The sequence below is a fragment of the Lynx rufus genome, unplaced genomic scaffold, assembly GCF_022079265.1.
Source record: "Lynx rufus isolate CCGP_SWC_20201006 ecotype Redwood Valley unplaced genomic scaffold, mLynRuf1.p SCAF_3, whole genome shotgun sequence".
NCBI lineage: Eukaryota > Metazoa > Chordata > Mammalia > Carnivora > Felidae > Lynx > Lynx rufus.
Window position 1 is genome coordinate 57,540,298 of NW_025814845.1, and position 22,043 is coordinate 57,562,340.

Genomic DNA, 22,043 nt, shown 5'->3' on the forward strand with positions numbered 1-22,043 from the left:
ATGGTTGGGTCAAGAATTTCAAAGAGGCCAATGACCTCCTTCTTTAACTAGGAGATTCATATTTTATTTCTCCAGTGACATATTTGCAACTGAAGGTAAGTTAAAGACCCGAAGGGCACCTGGGTGGCTCAGTCTGTGGAGCGTCTAACTCTCGATCTCAGTTCACGGTTCGTGGGCTCAAGCCCCACGTCCAACTCTGCACTGGCAAGTGGGGAGCCTGCTTGGGGTTCTGTCTCTGCCTCTCTCTCTCTCTCTCAAAATAAATGAACTTAAAATTAATTTTTTTTAAATTTTTTTTCCACGTTTTTATTTATTTTTGGGACAGAGAGAGACAGAGCATGAACGGGGGAGGGTCAGAGAGAGAGGGAGACACAGAATCGGAAACAGGCTCCAGGCTCTGAGCCATCAGCCCAGAGCCTGACGCGGGGCTCGAACTCACGGACCGCGAGATCGTGACCTGGCTGAAGTCGGACGCTTAACCGACTGCGCCACCCAGGCGCCCCAAATGAACTTAAAATTAATTAAGAGCTGCTTGCACACCAACTCTGCACTGGCAAGTGGGGAGCCTGCTTGGGGTTCTGTCTCTGCCTCTCTCTCTCTCTCTCTCTCTCTCTCAAAATAAATGAACTTAAAATTAATTAAGAGCTGCTTGCACACCAAAGCCAGGTCCTTTGGGTAGTCCAAAGAGGTAAGACCCCCCAGCTGTCTCAAAGAGACGTGTCCACTCTTTGGCCCAGGTTTTGGCATTTTGCCAGTGTCAGAGTTCATAGTAGTTGTCATTTATTTCAGCTATTGGCGTAGTTACACGGACGCCTGAGCATTCCACCTCTATAAGAGTGAAAAGCTTGTCAGGTATCATATCTCCAGCATTTTTTCTAAGTTGTTTTTGTTTTTGTTTTTGTTTTTGTTTTCCTGAATGGTCTCCTGTAAGGGGTCAGAGCTTTAAAGCATGCTAGGGGTTTCGTAGACCTGGATTTGATAATTTCCAACTGGCTCTCAATTGTACATTGTATAAAAAGTTGCTACTTCATATATTCTCACAAGAGTTACTTGTAAAACGTCACCCTTGTTCATGGCAGAGACCGGTAGGCATCAGTTCTATCTTTGAGCTAACTCCAGGTCTGGAGCACAGCTTTGTGCCCTTCTGGATGTTTTGGGGGGTTTTTGTTTTGGTTTGTGTTGTGTTGTGTGTTTGTTTACAGTTGCTTCTATCCCCTTAGATATTTCTGGTGTGAAGTCAAATGGACCCTAAAGTCACCCATGATGAGGATTTGAGGGGATAACTTGGAAAGACTGAGTCCAAGAAGCAAAACCAGGAGTGAGCAGACTTGAATGACACCAAGGATGGTGATAAAATATGAGTGTAGGAGCTTCAAGAGAGAGAAGGGTTTTGCTTGAAGGGTGAAACATAATGGTTTAGAAGGATAATGATAGTCTGATAATTGACGGAATTCCAATACCATCTCCAGGCTCCATGGTAGACAACATATGGGAATCGAGTTCGTTCGGCCCAAGAAAGTTACAAGTGAAACAATGACTTAGAACTTGGTTGATGGATGGTACATATACCTGAAAATGTTATCACATGAATTATTCAAATAAGTAATTCCCAATAAAATTTAGGATCTTATACTATCTGAGTCTCAGATTTGGAAGGGATTTTGTAGGTATTTAGTTCAATCTCACACCAGAGCAAGGTGTGAGTCCTTGAGTTTTCATTTCAAGTTGAAGGCATAACCCTGGCCTTGGAGTTTCCCTCAGTTATATGACCGTATGTGAGAATAGAGTGAGGGTGAGAATGACTGATGACACATTGCCCTGAATGTGTGGATTCAGCAGATTATTTTTAAATACATCCAATTTAAACTGTCATTTTTCCCTTCAGATTCCAGAGGGATCCAGACGCAAGGGGCCTCTTTCCAAAGAAAAAGCTCTTGTGACTATAAATACACACTGACAAACTGCATACAGAATGTCTCAGAAACTAGGGAGAACTATCAGAGCGCTAGCATTCCACAATTTACAAAAGATAGCAATACATGTATGTTTGCGATACCCCATTTCACTCCTTAATCTTTTGTAATACTACCATAGTCCTTTAAGAAAAAAGAAAAAAAAAAGTTACACTTCCAAAGAGAGTTTCTTATGCTCGCTGGCCTTTCAGAAATCTACCAGACCTGAGCTATAACAGGACGAATATTCTCTTTGCATTGGGGACAGCTATTGACTTATAACTAAATCTGAGAGAAGAAAGTACATTACTCTTTTCCCCCTCTCCCTCTTATATTAGAAATAAGAAAAAAAAACTTGAAAGCAAAATGATCTGAAAAGTGTTCACTGCTGGGAGGAGAAGCTTCTCTGGATTTGGCAATCTGTCTCCCTAACATTTACTGTCTGAAGCTCACTAGGCTTATTAGATTCTGCAGAGCTGGGCTGAGTGTGACAGACGTCTCTACCTATTAGTTGGAGAGCTCATAAGCATAGGTATTCATTTAGACTGAGTATTTTGAAGAATGAAAAATAAGGTACTGATTAAGTACATGAAAATTATGTGGTGAGGAAGCATACCTGGGGCTATAAATGTCTCATTTAAAAAAATTTTTTTTAATGTTTCTTCATTTTTGAGAGATGGAGAGAGACAGAGCACGAGCCTGGGAGAGAGAGAGACAGTGAGACACAGAATCTGAAGCTGTCTCCAGGCTCTGAGCTGTCAGCACAGAGCCTGACGTGGGACTCAAACTCACCAACCTTGAGATCATGACCTGAGCCGAAGTCCGACGCTTAACCAACTGAGCCACCCAAGCGCCCCTGTCTCATTTTTTTTTTTAATGTTTATTTATTACTGAGAGACAGAGAGAGACAGAGCATGAGCCAGGGAGAGGCAGAGAGAAAGAGGGACGCACAGAATCTGAAGCAGGCTCCAGGCTCCAAGCTGTCAACACAGAGCCTGACGTAGGGCTCAAACTCACAAACTGGGAGATCATGACCTGAGCCAAAGTCAGATGCTTAACCCACTGAGCCACTCAGGCGCCCCCGTCTCATTTTTTTTTTTAAGTTTATTTATTTTGAGAAAGAGAGAGAGGGTGGTGGGGAGGGACAGAGAAAGAGGGAGAAGGAATACCAAGCAAGCTCTGCAATGTCAGCACAGAACCTGACGTGGGGCTCAAACTCACAAACCGTGAGATCATGACCTGAGCCAAAACCAAGAGTCAGGTGCTTAACTGACTGAGCCCCCCAGGTGCCCCTGTCTCATTTTTATTAAACAAGAAATGCATGCCATGAAGGACCTCCAGAAATAAATAGGTTTGAGCTGCCCCCTTGACTCTTGAAGGGGAGGGTTAACGGGATAAGACAAATAGCTCTGTCAACAGTGCTCATTCTCTGCAAAAGGTACATTTTATTTTTCTGGGGTCAAAGAAATTATCCTAGAGATAATATTTTTCAGAAGCCTCTGGTTCTCAAGTGAAGGAAAGCAGCTGAGATACACAAAATCATACAACTGTCTTTACTTTCCTATACCCGAATGTGGCTTACCAGCCCCAATTTCCATCACAAACAGAAATACTTATTGGTATCATTTCAGGAAACTTGATTCTTGTGGTTTACTGTTCAGGTTCCTTTGGTTTATTTCTCTTCAGCTGAGGGGTTCCTGCCTCCCTTACCCCCAGGTGGCATCTGGATTTGGGGAAAGCTTATGCAGCATCCCAGAACAAGTTTGTGGGTAGGCAGGGTGCGTTGAGTCTAGGTGCTCTCATCTAACCCCCTAAAGAAAAACTTATTCTGACACTTGTTAAAATGGAGATTTTATTGGACTATTGAAATCGAGCTCGCAATAAGGGAGAGAGATGGGTCTCCGCTCCAAATACAGTAGGGACAAGAGGGGATTTATAGCCAAGGAGCAGAGTGAGGGGTAGTCAGGTCGAAAATCACTAAAAGGACACATCAAGGATGGGGGAATTTTTACTAAACTGACCCAACAGGATACTTGCTAAAAGGAGGCCAAGAATTCATACATCAAAGGAGGGGAATAAGGGAGCTTGATCAGATGTCATGGCGGCGGCGGGGGGGTGGGGGGGTGGGGGGGGGAGGGGGTGACTCAGCAGAACTCTTTGTGAACCCTGGGCTGGGCAGGACCAAGGCGGAGGTGAAGTTGGAAAGAGGGCTCAGAGGAGACTGACCGACGCTGGGCCAAGAAATGCCGTTTTCAGTCCTTGCCAGCCTCCACTGAGGCACGGCCCATCCTGCCGGTCTTGGGTCTCCTGCACTGTCCTCATAGCATCTGCTGCTGAGGCCCTCGGCCCATGGCGCCCTCCACTTCTCAGAATATTCATTCCCTCTAACCCCACGGCTGGAATCTTTCTGCAGGCTCCCAGGGACTCAGAAACTACTCCGCATTCCCACATGATATTGGGGTGCTCAGGACTCTGTGGGGATGCCTTCAGTGTCATCCACATAGACATGTCCCAAAGGTGCTGTTACTCTAACCTATGAAACTTTGCGGTCTTCTCTTCAAAAATCCCATTTTCTTTGGCTACTTTTTGAAAAGCCAGAAGCTGACCCTTTTATTTAAAATATTTTTAATGTTTTTTTTTTGAGAAAGAGAGAGAAACAGAGTGTGAGCTGGGGAGGGGCAGAGAGACAGAGAGACAGAGAGAGAGAGAGAGAGGGAGATATAGAATCCAAAGCAAGCTCCAGGCTCCGAGTTGTCAGCACAGAGCCCAATGCGGGGCTCAAACCCAGGAACCACAAGATCATGACCTGAGCCAAGTCGGATACTCAACCGACTGAGCCACCCAGCCTCCCCTGTCCCTTTTATTTAAAATTCTCCCATAATTTACCAACAGTTTCCACTCATGTGGACTAATAATGAAGCAAGTAATTGTTCCAAATCTGCCAAACTTTACCTCAGATTTGAAGAGAAGTACTGGAAAAGCCCATAATGTAATTAGAATTGAGAGACAAAAGAGATGAGGGAAAGAGAACACATATTTTCTTCTTTGATGGAATATTTTCCAATTGGCAAGTTACCATCTAGGATTAGCAGACATCCCACATATAAAGGATAGCTCCGAATTAAATTCTGCTGACTTTTTTTTTTTAATAATGGAGTATAATGTTACTTGTTTCTAAACCAGGAAGTAATTTTCTCCACAGAATATTCTGTCTGTATAATTTCAGGATCACTGTCTGGTAAGAACAGGTAGAAGTCTGAAGTGGAAGGATTACTTGTCAAGATGTCAGGAAGCCCGGGATCTGTCTTACATCCGTCACTAACAAGCTGGATGATCTTGGCCAAATTATTGTACCTCTCTCGATCTTGGTTGCTACTACCTCTGTCAGATGATAGACATCTGAACACGCAAGCTTCTTTTCTGTTGTGACGCTTGGTGACTGTGGTACTGGAAGCTGGGCTCCCAGCTTGAGGCCAAAGAGCACGTGGACACGACGGGGCGTGTTCGGCAGACTATTGTGGCAGCCGGAAGACTCAGATCATTCTTGGAAGAGCTCATCCTGAAGAAGCCAGACTCCAGAAGCCTCAGACAACAGACAACAAAGCCTCAGTTGACAGAAAAGTGGTTTTTTGAACGCGTGACAGCGTTTACCATTCTTATCTGTCTCCCAACTCCATGTCTAAGTCCAGTGAAGACTAATTCAGCAATTAATTAATAATCAATGAATAAAAACGGAAAGGCTGGGTTCACTAAAACAAACAAACAAACAAATAAACAAACACTTGGAGCGCCTGGGAGGCTCAGTCGGTTGAGCGTCCGACTTCAGCTCAGGTCATGATCTCACAGTTTGTGGGTTTGAGCCCCACATCGGGCTCTGTGCTAACAGCTCAGAGGCTGGAGCCTGCTTCAGGTTCTGTGTCTCCCTCTCTCTCTGCCGCTTCCCTGCTCATGCTCTCTCTCTCTCTCTCTCAAAAATAAACATTAAAAAATAAAACCACTAAAAAATACAGAGTCAAAGCATAGTGTTTTTTGTTTTTGTTTTTCTTAAGTGTTTGTTTATCTATTTGTGAGAGAAAGAGACAGAGAGAGAGTGGGGAGGGGCAGAGAGAGAGGGGGACACAGAATCCGAAGCAGGCTCCAGGCTCTGAGCTGTCAGTGCGGGACCCGACGCGGGGCTCAAACTCACAAACCAATGAGATCATGACCTGAGTCAAAGATGGACGCTTAACCAACTAAGCCACCCAGGCGCCCCAAAGCATAGTGTTTTGTGACCTTCTAACAAACTGTGTCACAAAAGGAAAGTGGGCGTTTTCAACTTATCTTCATCGCCAGAGCCCAGAATCCTGGCCCCTAGAGGCCTCCAATGTGGTCGCATGGGTTCTTGGAGGAAGCACAGCCATGCAGAGAGAGGGCGGGATGCCCACAGAGCAACAGTTGCACCAGGCAGGACATCCGGGCGATGCCCAGTAAATGGTCCCCAGTACTTGGCAGCTCCTGGCATGAAACAGAGTAGATCTGGAGCTATCATGAGACAGCTCTGAGGATTCCCATTGACTCTGAAAGACCTTGCAGAGGTTAGAGGGCCTGAGTGAACACAAACCCAGAGCAAAAATATTGCTTTCAACTGCACGATGTGCATGTGCCCTTCTTCCTGTAATAGAATCTACTTTTTCTTCAGAAAACCACCCCTGCTTCACCCTTGGTCTTAGTAGTTTGAGTACAATTGATCCATTTCCCAGCTCCACGGGGTGGGCGTGAGTCCCAGGAAAGGCTAATTGATCTATTCCTTCCTTTTGGCTGTTGTGATTTATATTACGGACTGGCACATAACCAAAGTCAGGCCATGAAATGAAAGGACAGGACTTTTACAGAATTTTTGGAAAAGAGACATTCTGGGATTGCAAACGATCAGGAAAACGGAAACCTAGAACCGCCAGAGACTGATGCATGGCAAACGCTTGCCTGGGAAAGCCAAGTGCTGTGAAGAATTCTGCAAAACTTGGAGACGAGGCAAAATGTTAGGTAACTAACATGTCCTTTCAGAGATGAAGCTCTCCCAAGGACTACCTGAGGAAATGAACTTAGTTTGATTCACTCATTTCTACTGATTAAAGATCCAGAAGTAGTGAGTGCCATGTTAACTTGTAGAGATGCAAATGATGTTTGTCCAGTGGAACAGATCATCTTAAACATTTCAGTTTATTGCCCTGCTGAGAATTAACGACTTTTTGGGTCCCTCTAGAAATCTTATTTTACTATGCCTTTATTGAGTTGCGCATAAATGCCTAGCTTCTCAAAGATGTTTGGACCGGTTTTAATATCTTTATAGTTCCCTCATTAATTAACAAGTTAAATAAAATCTTTGACACGTGGTTATTTTATATTCACCTAAGAGTTATTTTTAAAGACTACTTTTTTGGGGTGCCTGGGTGGCTCAGTCGGTTAGGCATCTGACTCTTGGCCTCGGCTCAGGTTGTAATCTCACAGTTTCGTGAGTTCGAGCTCCATATCGGGCTCTGTGCTGACAGCATGGAACCTGCTTGAGATTCCCTCTCTCCTTCTCTCCGCCCCTACCCTGCTCAGGTTGTCTCTGTCTCTCTCAAAGATAAATAAAAGTTTTTTTTTTTAAGAAAAACAAAAATTACTTTTTTAAGAAAAGTATACTTTAACACAAGAGATGAAGGGGAGAAAAGGAAATAGAGAACAAGTCCTATCTACTTCATTTCGATACCTAAATCCTGTTACTCCTCCATGTGGACTGCACCATCCATTGAATTAATATAGTCTATATTTTGGCAAGCCAGCGTGAGCTGGGTTTGTATCTTTTGTATCCAATATTCTGACACTCAGTTCCAGCAGTTTTCCTCACGCCTCCAAGCAATTCTCCAACACCAGTTGGACGTGCAGCAGTTCGACTCAATTCTGACACCATCTACCTGGAGATAGCATCAGACTCCGCAGGTGAAAGGTTTCAGTCCCACAAGACTGTCCCCCACCTCAGATACTAATCACAAGCCTAAGTTGTCTCCCTGTGCCTCTGACGCACCCCTATAGATTCCAAAGTCTCCCTCCTAGGGTTTGATTGATTTGTTCGGTTGGCCCGCAGAACCCAGGAAACATTTCATTTTGACTAGATCGCTGGTTGGTTATAAAAGGATACAACTCAGGAACAGGCAGATAGAAGAGGTGCATAGAGCAAGGTATGGGGAAGGGGACCCAGGGCTCCTGTGCCTCTCCAAGTGAGACATTCTCCTCAAATCTCTTCGAATTCACCAATCTGGAAGCCATCTGAATGCTGTTCTTTTGGGTCTTTATGGAAGCTTCATTACATAGATATGACTGAAATAACTCACTGACCACTGGTGAGCGATTCAACCTGTCACCCCTCTCTCCTCTTTGGAGCTCAAGGGCGGGTGGGGGGGCTGAAAGTTCCAAACTTCTTATCTCCCTGTTGGTTCTCCTGGCAAACAGCCCCCATCCTTAAGTGCCTCCCCAAAGTCGCCTCATTAACATAACAAAGATACCTTCATGGCTGCCGTCACTTAGGAGTGAGGCTGAGGACCAAATATATATTTCTTGTTATAAACCATAGTATCATGGTGTCCGTAATAGTGGTGATGAATACTGGTGAGCCCTTTAACCAGAAAAATGATACCAATTTGAACACACAGTCTGATGAGATCTGAGAAATCTAAGATTACATGTTAAAATAGAATTTTTAGCATTAATTTCAGCTGAGGTCCCCAAAACAAAAAATACTATCTGCCTCTTCCACAGTGTACTACCTTTAAGACTAAAAAAGTAATTCTGAAACACAGTTGTGTGACCCTTCGCTGATCAGTTTGGAAGACTGTGCCAAATGGGATAGTGTCACTGTGCTGTGAGGTCCCATCTCATGGGACATGAGTAAAATCTTCCTTCTCCAGACCTCAAATTAGGAACCACTTAGGGAGCGAGGTGTGTGGACAGCAATCGGAATCACAGCTAAGAATGTAAGGAGCAAGAGACTGCAACTAGTTCGTGCTCTGATAGAGAAGTGGAGGAATAGTGGCTTCCCTGGGGTTGACCTGCGTTCCCAGAGTCTGTTAAGGTGAAAAAATCATAAATATTTCCTGGAGAGTAAATATGGATCATGCACAAGAAAGCTGGTTTCTTAGAAGTCTTCTTGGATCTTGTCTAAGAAGACTATCTGAAGGTCAAGGGGACCTCAGCAGAAAGAATCTAGAAGGGTCTCACTAGGTCCTTGGTGGTAAGGGAAGGAGTCACATAGCAATCCAATGACTCCCTTGTGCCAAATGGACTTCTGGCAAGAGATCATGGCTATTCTTCAGTCTCCTGGCTTGGTGTGGACATATGAAGTCCTGAATTGAGACTACATTTGGGGACAAAAGGGTAGCCATAAAATTCACGAGCCTTGGTTTAAGTTTCATTTCAGTGGGTGGGAAAGAGCTACTCCAAAAAGCTTTAAAGTAGGTTCAATGATTTGCACAGAAGGTGAATTAAGCTGTTTTCTCCTTAGATTCTATGAGTCCTGTTGGCTAACTTTACAAGGCCTTGATTATTAAATGAAAGCTTCTCCTGTCAGTTAAACATTTCGGAAATCAGGACACACCTTGCGATCAACACGTATGTTTAGCATTGTGGAAACAGCGTAACTTTGTTTTTAATCTCAACTATGTTATTAGGTTGATGGTGAGTTTTACAATAAGAGAAATACGGTAATACAACAGAAAACGCTGCGCCCGTTAGCACTCCATTCCCACTACCACATCAGAAACTGCAGAGACCATATTTTCATAATGAAATCTGACAGCCTGACTAAGGAACAGCGGCCCTTCCATTCCTATTTGGACAACAACCACATTTCTGAAATCCCAAGAACCGCATTATCAGATGCCCATCATCAGAAGAGGTGACGAAGCTGTGATCAGCCAAGCTGCTGGACAGAAAGGTCTGGCGAGCCTGGCACTTCCCTCAGTTCCGTCGCTGATGTTGGCTGCATCACTCTCAGGGAGCCTGAGTGTCAGTCCCAGACTAGCGTCCCCAGGCTCAGGGAACAGGACAGGACAGGACAGCAGCGATTGCCTGGGCCACAGAGATGTTTTTGATGCCACAGAATGGAGTGACAGTGACAGATGGCCAGGAAGCTACTTGACCAGAACAAATCAGTTTAATCAGATGTTGGAAACATCAAATGATTACATTTTATTTCACAGCTATATAGACTCTTGAGGAAACTCTCTTTCTGGGTGACGTAAACAGTGATGGCAAAGCAAGCTGTTTTATGTCCTGTTGCCTGAAGTCTGTTCCCACTCTCAGGCTAAGAACTCTTTCTCTCCTCCCCGCCCCCCCACCCCAGATGGAGCGTCTGTTAGAAACTGATGAGCTATAGGTCAAGGTTGTGCAGGTGGTTCTCTGGAAACCGGGAGAAAGAGGCCAATGGAGGAAAATGGGGAGCTGGGATATAAGAAACTTCATTTTGACAACTTCTGCCTTCCGCCAGATGAAATGCATGAACACCCTCACTCCACTCCAGAGGCTACCCGGAGCCCTGATGCCTTTGCTCGTTCCTGCCTACCTGCCCCTTCCAAATCTCTACCCCAATGCCACTCATGCACCTCTGTCTATCCATTCGATTCATTTAAAAATTTGTGAGCACTTTTTGTGTAGCACATACAATGTAGACCACTCTGGATACCTAAAGATGACTCAGTACCTTCCCACAAAGTAACAGCCTTGTAGGGGAGGCAGTCATTGATGTAAATAAATATCCAGTGGAATTACAGAAATGTTATCTGAGAGGTGCATAATACCCATAAAAGCACATGGCTCACGTGTTATGGGTATAGGGGAAAGCTAGACAAAGGAATTACATTTGATGAGGCATGAGCAAGACAGAGGTCTTCCTGTGGGAGTGTATGTGGGGAGAGGCAAAGAAAGCAGTCAACTGTATTGGAAGGAAATGGTAGATGGAAAGACGCAGGTCAAGAAAAGATGCAGTGTGTGCCCAGGCTGGGAAAGAAGCTGTGGTCTGAAATAAATGGAAGGTCTTGAATAGCACCAAGAAATTTAGACTTTGTTATAGTGGGAAGTGAAGATGAACACAAGCTCCTTCCTGTGCTTCAGGAAGGTAACCCCTTTGACACTGTAGATATTGGACCACAAAAGCCACACTTTAGAGGTAGAGACCAGTTCAGTGGCTACAGCAATGACAGAAGTGGACAACAACAGTCAGGGCCGAAAGTGGGACAGCAAGACCAGCAAATAGGAGGTAAATTTGAATGACATTGAACCAGGGAAAGCAGAAGGCCTTGGTGGGTAATGGTGCAACTGACCCATTTTACAGCTTGGTAAAGCACGGTCACACCACTTAGGTTGCTATTAAATGCACCAAACACCATTAGCAGCACCCCTTTCTTTCTTTCCTTGGGTCATTCTTTCTAATAGTAATCTTCAGGAGTTCCAAAAGGTGTACTCATGTCCAAGGGACCAATCCTGCTTACTCTCACCAGAACCAAAAATCAGAAATGCCCCTTTAAAGTTGGAGAATGCTACAAATACCTCTAAGACACAGTTATGTTGAAATGAACTACTGAGTCTCCAAACTGGAGAACCAGTGTTGGAGCTGGTAGTCAGACAGTCAAGAAATCCCCTGCCTCCTGTCTCAGGCACTGCCACAGGCACTGACCCAGGCCACACAAAAGCTTCCACGTGTAAAGGAGAATGGTGTCGTCCTTTCTCCTACCATAACAAAATGGTCCCCAGACCCCCAGGCATCATTTACCTCCCTGAACACCTACATGCTCCGGGAAGCCTGGACCAGAACATGTCCAGTGGCTGTTACCTCTCGGTGCCAGACCACATTCCTCTTCAATCACATACCTTGGCAAAGCACCAGCTTCTTTCTTTCCACCTGCCCACGTCTGGCTTGACGGCTCTCCTCTGCCACTAAGTCTTAGTCAGAAACATCCCTTCTACCCTTCGAATACCTGTAACTTTGAATTCAGGCTGAAGGGAGTGGGTCTTGGTCCCTCTGCAACCATAATACCCCTGGCCTCCTCTTGCAAGCGTGCCAGTCCCCGGCCCAGAAAACTCATATATATTGACAAAGGCTCTTTGCTTGATTAAACTATAATCAGGCTCCATAATCTTCCTAGGCCCCTATATGCACTTCCTTGTAAAATCTAGTTTCAGCAAGAACCCTGCTAATTCAATTCTACCAGAACTCCCCACTCTGGATCAGATTTTCTGATCAGATTCCTCATCCTCTACCATCCTCAGGTGATGTATGATCCCCCCTGGCCTGCCTTTAGCAAGAGTCCCAACCGTCTGTTTAGCCAGAAATCCCCTTTTACCATTGATGTTTCCTCTTAGTGATTTTCCATTCACTGACTCCCACCACACGGTTCCTTGGCTGTAAATTCCCATTGGCCCATGCTGTGGTGAGGTTCAGCACGATCCCTCTCTTCCACTATAAAAACCCATTATGGTGGTCTCCACACCTATTGCCATGGTCCTGAATAAAGTGCACCTTACCATTTTAAACAAGTGTCATTGAATTTTTTAAAAATAACATCTATAACTTTGTGTTAGGAGGGCTAGTACTCTGAATGTTTTAAACTGGTGTGGATTTTGTCTCCTCCATAGATGATGTTTTCTAGTAACCATTCTATCATTATATCTTTCAGGAAGGGTGGGAAGAGTGTGTTCCTCTTTGAAAATGAATACAGGGGTGCCAGGGTGGCTCAACAGGTTTAGTGTCCAGCTCTTGATTTTGGCTCAGTTCATGATCTCACGGTTGTGAAATTGAGCCCCGAATCAGGCTCTGCGCTGAGTGTGGAGCCTACATGGGATTCTCTCTCTCTCTCTCTCTCTCTCTCTCTCTCTCCCTCCCCCTCCCCTGTTCATGCTCTCATTCTCTCTCAAAATAAATAAACATTTTTAAAAACCTGAAAATAGAGCCAGCACTTGCACTATTAGGTATTTACCCAAAGGATACAAAAATACAGATTCAAAGGGGTACATGCACCCCAATGTTTATAGCAGCATTATCAGCAAAGTATGGAGAAAAGCCAAAATGTCAATTGAATGATGAATGGATAAAGAATATGTGATATATATATATATATATATATCCAACAGAATATTACTCAACCATCAAAAAGAATGAAATCTTGCCATTTACACTGATGTGGATGGAGCTAGAATGTATTATGCTAAGTGAAATAAATCAATCAGAGAAAGACAAATACCATAAGATTTCATTCATATGTGGAGTTAAAGAAACAAAAAGATGAACATATGGAAAGGGGAGAAGAGAAGAAAGGGAAACAAGTCACCAAAGACTCTTAACAATAGAGCATCAACTGAGGATTGATGACAGGAGGTAGGTGGGAGATGGGCTGGATGGGTGATGGGTATAAAGAGAGCACTTACTGTGAAGAGCCCTGGGTGCTGTATGTAAGTGGTGAATCACTGAATTCTATTCCTGAAATTGATATTGCACTGTATGTTAACTAAAATTTAAAGAAGAAGGAGGAGGAGGAGGAGGAGAAGGAGAGGGAGAGGGAGAAGGAGAGGGAGAAGAAGAAGAAGAAGAAGAAGAAGAAGAAGAAGAAGAGAAGAAGAAAAGAAGAAGAAGAAATAAGGAGAAGGAGAAGAAATAAGGAGAAGAAGAAGAAGAAGAAGAAGAAGAAGAAGAAGAAGAAAAGAAAAGAAGAAGAAAAGAAGAAGAAGAAATAAGGAGAAGGAGAAGAAATAAGGAGAAGAAGAAGAAGAAGAAGAGAAGAAAATGAATAGAAATAGGCATCAAGATGGTAAGGGAAGAAAGAGAAAGCCAGAACAGCCCCAGTCCAGGGGTCTGTGAGAAGAATGGACAGAAAGGAAGCAGAAGTCAGCCTTGTATGCTCCGTGGTGGCCCTATAACACCTCAGGCAGAAAACCTGGTAGTTAAAGTGTATAATTTATAGGAAAGGTGAGCTCTCAAGGATCTTGTACCATGTTCTGTTCTGAATTCTGGAGAAGACCAAACTATAGCATGGCCTCATGGTAAGAGTAACATGATACCAACAGGGCAGAGTAAAAAATGTTAGCACAAAGCACTTGCAGAGATAGAGAAAGGGTCTAAGCCAGCACACCAGAGTCTTAGGTTCTCATGTAGCAGGGGTGACTAAAATAAAACTCAGCAGCCCAGCTGCACCATACAGCCTCAGAGCCATTGTTGAATTGAGGGACAGCTCTTCCCCACTGCCAAGAGACCATTCATGGTAGCTTTCCAACATGGTTTCCCTCCATGTTTACTTTATCCATCCACCAAAATTGTCATTTGTAGTAGAAGGCTGAAAACAGCATAAGATTGACTCTTTATTTAATCCTTCCAACAGGAGACTGGGCAGTTGGTCTTTCTGGGTGGGGTTATCACCATATTAATCTCTTGTGGCTCTTTTCTGTACTTCATCAGTGAGGAGACTGAGGAAGAGACTCTTAGGAAGAAGACAGGTAGACATCTGTAACTCTGTGAACAGGAACACATTGGCTTTTAAGACTCCTGATAAAGTTTAGGCACATACATCTAAGTGTTAGCTCTCACTCCCTGTGATCCAAAATAGAAAATAAAAAAACTCTATTTTCTTTGCACACCTGAATGGTAGAGCAAAAAAAAAAAAAAATCCATGGATTCATTTTATGTTTGCCAAGAAAAGTAAATTGGGCTCCACTTAACCAAAACTCCTCTCACAACTAGATATTCCATTATTTTGTTCTGGGTTTGTTTTCCTTGTCAGAGAACGGTCATTAGGATGGTCATTAACTGAGATGGGAAATACAAGAGAAACAGCAGAGGTAGGAGAGAGGAGGATTGTGAGTTGTGTTGAGACGGAGGTTCCTTCTTGTCACAGTTTTGTGTCTAAAGCTCATATAAAAGGTTAGAATAGAAAAGCAGATTAGCAAAACTATCTGCCGAGAGATCATTGTCGAAGCTATGAAACTGAATGAAATTGGCCTCAAAGAGAGGATTAAAAGAAAAAATAACCTTGTGGGACACTTTTATTTAAAGGGCAAATGGCAAAAGATGAGTAAGTAAGACAATAAAGAGTAGCAGTGAGGTGAAGCCCACAGGAGCCATAGAAACCAATGGAGAAGAGAGTTCTAAGAAAGAAAACCACACTGAAACTGTTCTCATGGTTCATTTCCTATCTTCGTAAGGACAGAGAAGATGGAATTAGGTCACTTGCTGAGATTGAGGGATATAGGACTGCTATTGACATCTAGGGGGAGAAAGCTTAAAAGAGAAGAATAGATGAATGAAAGCATTGCTGGACAGTGGAGAAGAGGCAGTGGGGAATATCTATAGGATTTAGAACCTGGCTGGGTGATTTTTAGGCAGGTTGGGATTATACAGAGCTATGACATAATAGCTTGGGAATGATGTGCTCAGCGAGGCAAGCATCTTGAAGCAACTCTTTATGGTCAATCTGTCAGTCTTCTTTCTCAGGAGCAAATATTTCCCAGAACAAGGAGCTAGGGCATTCTGTGCTTATTCTCAGAATTATTGACCATAGGGACAGGAAATTATACCCAGTTACTGTTAACATAGGAACAGGAAATTGTTTGGTTTCAGCCCTCTTTTTATAATTTTCTCTGGAGACAGCAAGAGAGGACCAGGAGTAAAAGGAAAAACGTGGGATTACTCAGAATTAAGAACGGACAAGTTGTGTCATGTAACTGGTGAAGATGGTGACAGAGTCAAGCCTGTTGAAGAGAACATAGCTGAAATAGCAGAGCACAGGGTAGGAAGGCGGGCCAAGACAGAAAAGAGTCCAAAGACTAGTAGAAGAAGAAAAAAGAGCAGAGGTTGAAATAAGAAATATCAGAGTCAATGAGAGTAAGGTTTGAAAAAGTCACATGATAGCGGGGTGAGCTGAGAAAGGGTAACAACACATTTTCAAATGTGAGGGGTGAAAAAATAACTTCTCACACTTACTAATTATAGGTAATAGATTCCCCTAATTATACAAATATTTATAGAGTAACCTAGGATGAATGATTCTCTTGTCCTCTCCACCAATTTTCAGATTGGTAAATTCATTCTCAGGCTTTAAAACCAGTTCTGATCCCATATCTGTGAAGCTTTTCTGCATTTCCCAGTTATCTCTCCTGAACAATTTTACCATGCTCTGTCCAGACCTCTATAGCAAACCCCATCACATTACAGTATATTGTCCACACATGCAAAGGAACCGAAAACCACACTGCTTTTTAAAACCAAAATCAATCGCAGACACCTCTGTCCTGAGGGAGTGGCAAAAATTCTCTACAGAGTCTTCTATTTAACAAAATAGATTCTCAGTCCACCGTGGCCTTGACCGCGAGAGTATGACCTGGAGTGGTCCAGTGAAACTAAGAGAACAAAATCGTTTGTATTTAAACTGGGTAAGAATTGGGGGGATTGGAAGGAGATCAATGGAGAAATGCGAGGAGACTATTGAGAGAGCAAAGGACCAAAACACGTAGGGACCAATGGAGCCAAATCAGCCAGCCACCAGTAATGAAGGTGGCGTAAGAGATTCTAAAAGAGGGTAGGGTAACATTGACATTTAATTACTTCGTATGTGGTTCTTTGTCACTATATGACCCCAAATCTTTAATAAAGTATACCAACGCATGAATGCCTGTGTTTTGCAAGAAGTCAAGGAAAGGGGGCTGAACTCCACATCTGGATCTGTTGAAGGCATAGAAAACAGAACAGCCATGGAAGCTGAGAGACACAAGGAAAATTAAGTCCTTGAAGTCATCCAGAAATTGTAGTGAAGACAACATGAGAATATGAGCCTATGGAATCTAAAAAAAACAGCAATGAAATCTTAAGAGTAATGGGCCTTTCCTCTGATGTACGATAAGTGTTTGGACAATTTTTTTTAAAAGTCTGAGGAAAGGGGGGGCGCCTGGGTGGCGTAGTCGGTTGAGCGTCCGACTTCAGCCAGGTCACGATCTCGCGGTCCGTGAGTTCGAGCCCCGCGTCGGGCTCTGGGCCGATGGCTCAGAGCCTGGAGCCTGTTTCCGATTCTGTGTCTCCCTCTCTTTCTGCCCCTCCCCCGTTCATGCTCTGTCTCTCTCTGTCCCAAAAATAAATAAACGTTGAAAAAAAAATATTTAAAAAAAAAAAAAAAAAGTCTGAGGAAAGGGTATTCCAGCTGCCATCTCGGATGTATGTATGATTATATATACGTCCCACTTACTATATGTCATGCACTGACATATGTATGACATATAGGAAGTGGTCAATAAGCATTTGTTAAATAAATAGATAAAAATACATGGATAAAAAAACAGTTCAATTTTATTAGGGCTAGAAGGTTAAGTAGTTTCTTGCTGGTGTGAGAAAGTATCAAAAAGCGGGAGATCATGTCTTACATTTCATATTCAAAGGCCTATAACAGAAAAGGGTCTCATATATTTACATGTAATGTTCCACTCCTGAAAAGTATGAATAATAAAGCTGGGAGGGTAACACTGCAATTATCGAGAGCAGGTAAAATATAAAGGGAAAAGAAATCCTTATGAAAGAATATAGGAGTATGCACAGATTATATGAAAAAAAAAATAATGACCAAGTTGATAAGCTTAGCCTCAACAGTACAGTGTTACTTAGGTAATTAATTCTGACATCATCTCTGCAAGGCAGATAGCAGCAACATATATAACAAACAGGAAACCAGAGGCCAAAAAAAAAAAAAAATCAGATTGAACTGGTATATAATATTCAGCAAGTCAGTAGTAGTGTCCAAAGCCCAGTTTCCTACTCTAACATTGGTAGTGAGGAAACCAATACTGTAAAGGAAAGATCACTTTCAAAATTCAGGAGATTCTCTGCCAACCCTGTTGGAATTACAAAGCTTTGTTGGTATTTTATTTCACTACCCATCTCTCTGCTAAACAACAACAACAACAACAACAACAACAACAACCCCAACCTTGTTATATCCTTTCTGTTGTGCTTAACACCTTTTGGACATTTTCAGATAACACTGGAGTCCCTCTAGAAAATGAAGAGTCACTGGGACGCCTGGGTGGTTCAGTCGGTTGAGCGTCTGACTTCGGTTCAGGTCATGATCTCACAGTCCGTGAGTTCGAGCCCCGTGTTGGGCTCTGTGCTGATAGTTCGGAGCCTGGAGCCTGCTTCAGATTCTGTGTCTCCCTCTCTCTGACCCTCCCCTGTTCATGCTCTGTCTTTCTCTGTCTCAAAAATAAATAAACATAAAAAAAAGAAAGAAAAGAAAATGAAGAATCACTGTTTTAGTAGTAAATTGTAATTTTAAAATAATAGATAGGAACTTGCATTTTATACACCTAAATCATTTTTTCCATACCATTTTGATGGAATCTAAGGCAATAAACCTTGCTTCAGAGACTTAGGTTTATAAGCCACATTTATAATATTAAAGCACTCCTTCAGACTAAAGCAGAAAAAAATGAAAATTAAAGCAATGGGTTTTTTTTCCTTATTTATAGACTCAAGGCAAAGAGAGTAAAGTCAAGATGATAGAAAGTGCTGTCGACAGAGTAGATATGAAGTGTGAGGATTACTTCAAGCCATAAAATCACTCTGTTTAAATATGTAATTTTGGTGCCAGCTCACTGAACATAGTAAGGAGAAACAGACTAATTTAAAAGTCAAAAACTGTTTATTTTTTTAATTGTTAGGGGTTTACACAGCATACATAATATATAAAACCCTGCCATACAGACTAGTTTATGGAATAATATGTTACTGGCATAATTATTACGACATTTAATCGAAAAGTACAAAATCTCTATTCTACTCTCCCGGAAAAATCAACAATGCTCGCACTTCTCATTTTTGAAAAAGGATTTATAATACTTAGCACCAGACTATTTTTGCAAAGTGCTTTTAGAACCTGGGTAAAGAGCTTCTTCTCAAATACAAAGCAATGAACATTTTTTTCCTTTTCTTTTCTTGCTATAAAAAATAAGGACTCCATCCAGCCCATCAAGTCACTTTACAAAGCCAAACAAATCACTTATTTTCTTCCCCTTCATGTTTTCCAGAAGATTTCCGGGAAATTTTTCAGAAACCACTTTTCCTTCATTGTCACAAAAGAACCTTCCCTCCTGCCCTCACAGTTGCCCTGCGTGTCTGAGACCGACTTTATAATCTTACTACCTTTATGCCCATTGTAATAGATATCCTAAAACAAAGCTGCCGTGGATTGAAAACCGTAAAAATAAGTGAAGACTTGCTGAAATCTGAACACACGAGGTCATTTATTCAGAGTTTACTGTACTAAGGAAGTCAGCCATCACTTGCAGAAACTCAAAAGTGAACAGGGAAGTGAAAAAACTTGATAGTAAAAAACAAAAGGGAAGCCTTCAGGTATGATCTGATTGGAAGCTGTTGGCACTGGGAAGCCGGAAAGGGGAAAACTAAAAGCCAGGCATCAAACGTAAGTTTGGCGGGGAGCATGTGTGGCCGTCTCTGATTGGTCCTGAGTTGGAAGGAGAAGCAAAAAAATAGGGACGCAAGCAGCCACTGAGCATGCCCAGCCCACTAAGGAACACTTGCTGGAGCAGCTGTGTTTTCGCTCCCTGGAATGGTTGTTACAGAGGTTGTGGTTTGGCTTCCCAGGCTATTTGCTGCAGATTGTGGATCAGAGTTCTACTGTCACATATGGTCTGGTCTGGCCACTCTCTGTCTGTATAGTCAGTCTCTCATCTCCCTTTTCGGTCAGTATCTCACCTGTGAAAGGTTAACCAATTCATGGAAGCCTAGAGACCCAACCTTCAATGCTCAGGGATTGTTAAGTCACCTTCATATTCAACTGCATGGCAAGACCAGAAGTCTTGACCCTTCTGTTCTATTGTCAGTGCAGTCATCTGATGAGGGATTGGCTGTTCTGGGCAGAATGCAATTGAGCAACATAATGACCATCATGACAAAAACAAGAACAATTAATAGTTCCTATGAAATGCATGAAACCGAGAATTCCAATTGCCCAACTCACGCCAAGAACCAATTTCATGAGGACCAACCTCAGAGAGACAAGTAGCTTTTTTATTATGGTGATGTATAACCTATTCTGCCATGTCCAATCATTGATACAAGTAGAGCAAGAATTAACAACGGCACAGATGCCACCATGACTAGCCCACAAGAAATCTAGAGCACTGTGGCTGTCCATCAGTACTTGGGCCTGCTCTGTATGAGCAGGTTGAGTTGAGACTGCTCTGTATTCCACTGAAAGCAGAGATGGTATCGTTAATCACTTCTGCCAAAGTTAATGATAAGTTTCTCACAGTCTTTTCCATTTTTATGATTGCCACAGGTGGGAACACTGATCTGATTGTTTGCACAAACTATGTGTCAGTAATTCTCCCAGGTAGAATACCTGAATAGTTAAGGGTGGCATTGTTTTGGAGCTTGTATCTGAATCAGAATTTCTAGCCTTGAGGATTTATTGAATCAGGGCCTCTCTGTACAGTCAAGTCTCAGAGTATTATTCCTAAAGTGCATAAGATGCCAACTGAGGCAAACAGGACCAGGCATCCTGGACAAAAAGGAAACAGTATCCAGTAGGGGCACATGGAGACGTGGGGGAAAAAAAGAAATGGTTCATGACAGAAGGTTGGAACCAAGACCTTACATTAGTTGTGTTACATGTTTGGATCTCAATTATTTTCCTGCCATGGCAAGTATTCAGTACACAACCCTATGAATGTTGTTTGAGTTCAAATTTAGAATAACCTTAGTTTTTATCAGTAGATTGTAATACTTTTTTTTTTCCTAGAAGAGAGGGACATGGCAAGGTCACAGGTAGATTTGTTTAAGGTCATTTGCCCATATTTAAGGTGAAGTAGAAATGTTATTGGTTATAATTCCCTATGATCCCATTTGATGAAACCAGAATTTATCAGTTGTCATGGTGACAGAATGATCGATGGAATGTCCAGCAGTCAATAAGATGGAAAGAACTGACTACTTTTCTTTAAATATGAAATTTATTGTCAAATTGGTTTCCATACAACACCCAGCGCTCATCGCAAAAGGTGCCCTCCTCAATACCCATCACCCACCCTCCACTCCTTCCCACCCCCCATCAACCCTCAGTTTGTTCTCAGTTTTTTTTAATATGAAATTTATTGTCAAATTGGTATTGATACAACACCCAGTGCTCATCCCAAAAGGTGCCCTTCTCAATACCCATCACCCGCCCTCCCCTCCCTTCCACCCCCCATCAACCCTCAGTTTGTTCTCAGTTTTTAAGAGTCTCTTATGCTTTGGCTCTCTCCCTCTCTAACCTCTTTTTTTTTTCTTCCCCTCCCCCATGGACTTCTGTTAAGTTTCTCAGGATCCACATAAGAGTGAAAACATATGGTGTCTGTCTTTCTCTGTATGGCTTATTTCACTTAGCATAACACTCTCCAGTTCCATCCACGTTGCTACAAAAGGCCATATTTCATTCTTTCTCATTGCCATGTAGTATTCCATTGTGTATATAAACCACAATTTCTTTATCCGTTCGTCAGTAATGGCATTAGAATGGCTCTGTTTTGATTTAACAATTATCATAAAGAAAAAGAGAAAAGGGACCATTATGGGTGGGTGACAACCAGGGATCTATAGATCTCTATTATGCCTTTTAGATCTTACAGATCTATAGAAAATGAGGATGATTATAAAGAAGCAATGGAAAGCAAAACAAGAATTATCCAGGTGCTCTGGTCCAACATCTTGAGTGAATCTGTCCACTCTCTGAACTCATCAGCTTCTTCCAAAGGCCTTGGGTCAGCAGTCCACTTCTGAAGATCACCTGTTTCTAGATGATCTCTGAAAATCTTCAGATTGAGGTTTCTTGTCGGAGAAATCTTTTAATTATGTGGAATTCCGGTTGCTTCTTTAGTTGTTAAATGTGGAGCCCAAGGATTGACTTGCATCTGTTTCACTGCTACATTTGTTGTTAATAAGACCTGATAAGGTTCTGTCTGATGAGGTTAGAGAACAGTTTTTCTCTGATGTCTCTTCCAATAGACAAGTTCTGGTTGAAAATCATGAAGGGGATCTTTGGGAAGAAGCCA

General features: G+C 42.6%; 1 pseudogene; it reads right to left on the minus strand.

The window, feature by feature from the left end:
* Nucleotides 1–634: 634 nt before the first annotated feature.
* The window catches only part of LOC124521087 (NADH dehydrogenase [ubiquinone] flavoprotein 2, mitochondrial-like), a 42,008-nt pseudogene continuing 20,599 nt past the window's right edge, over nucleotides 635–22,043 (minus strand).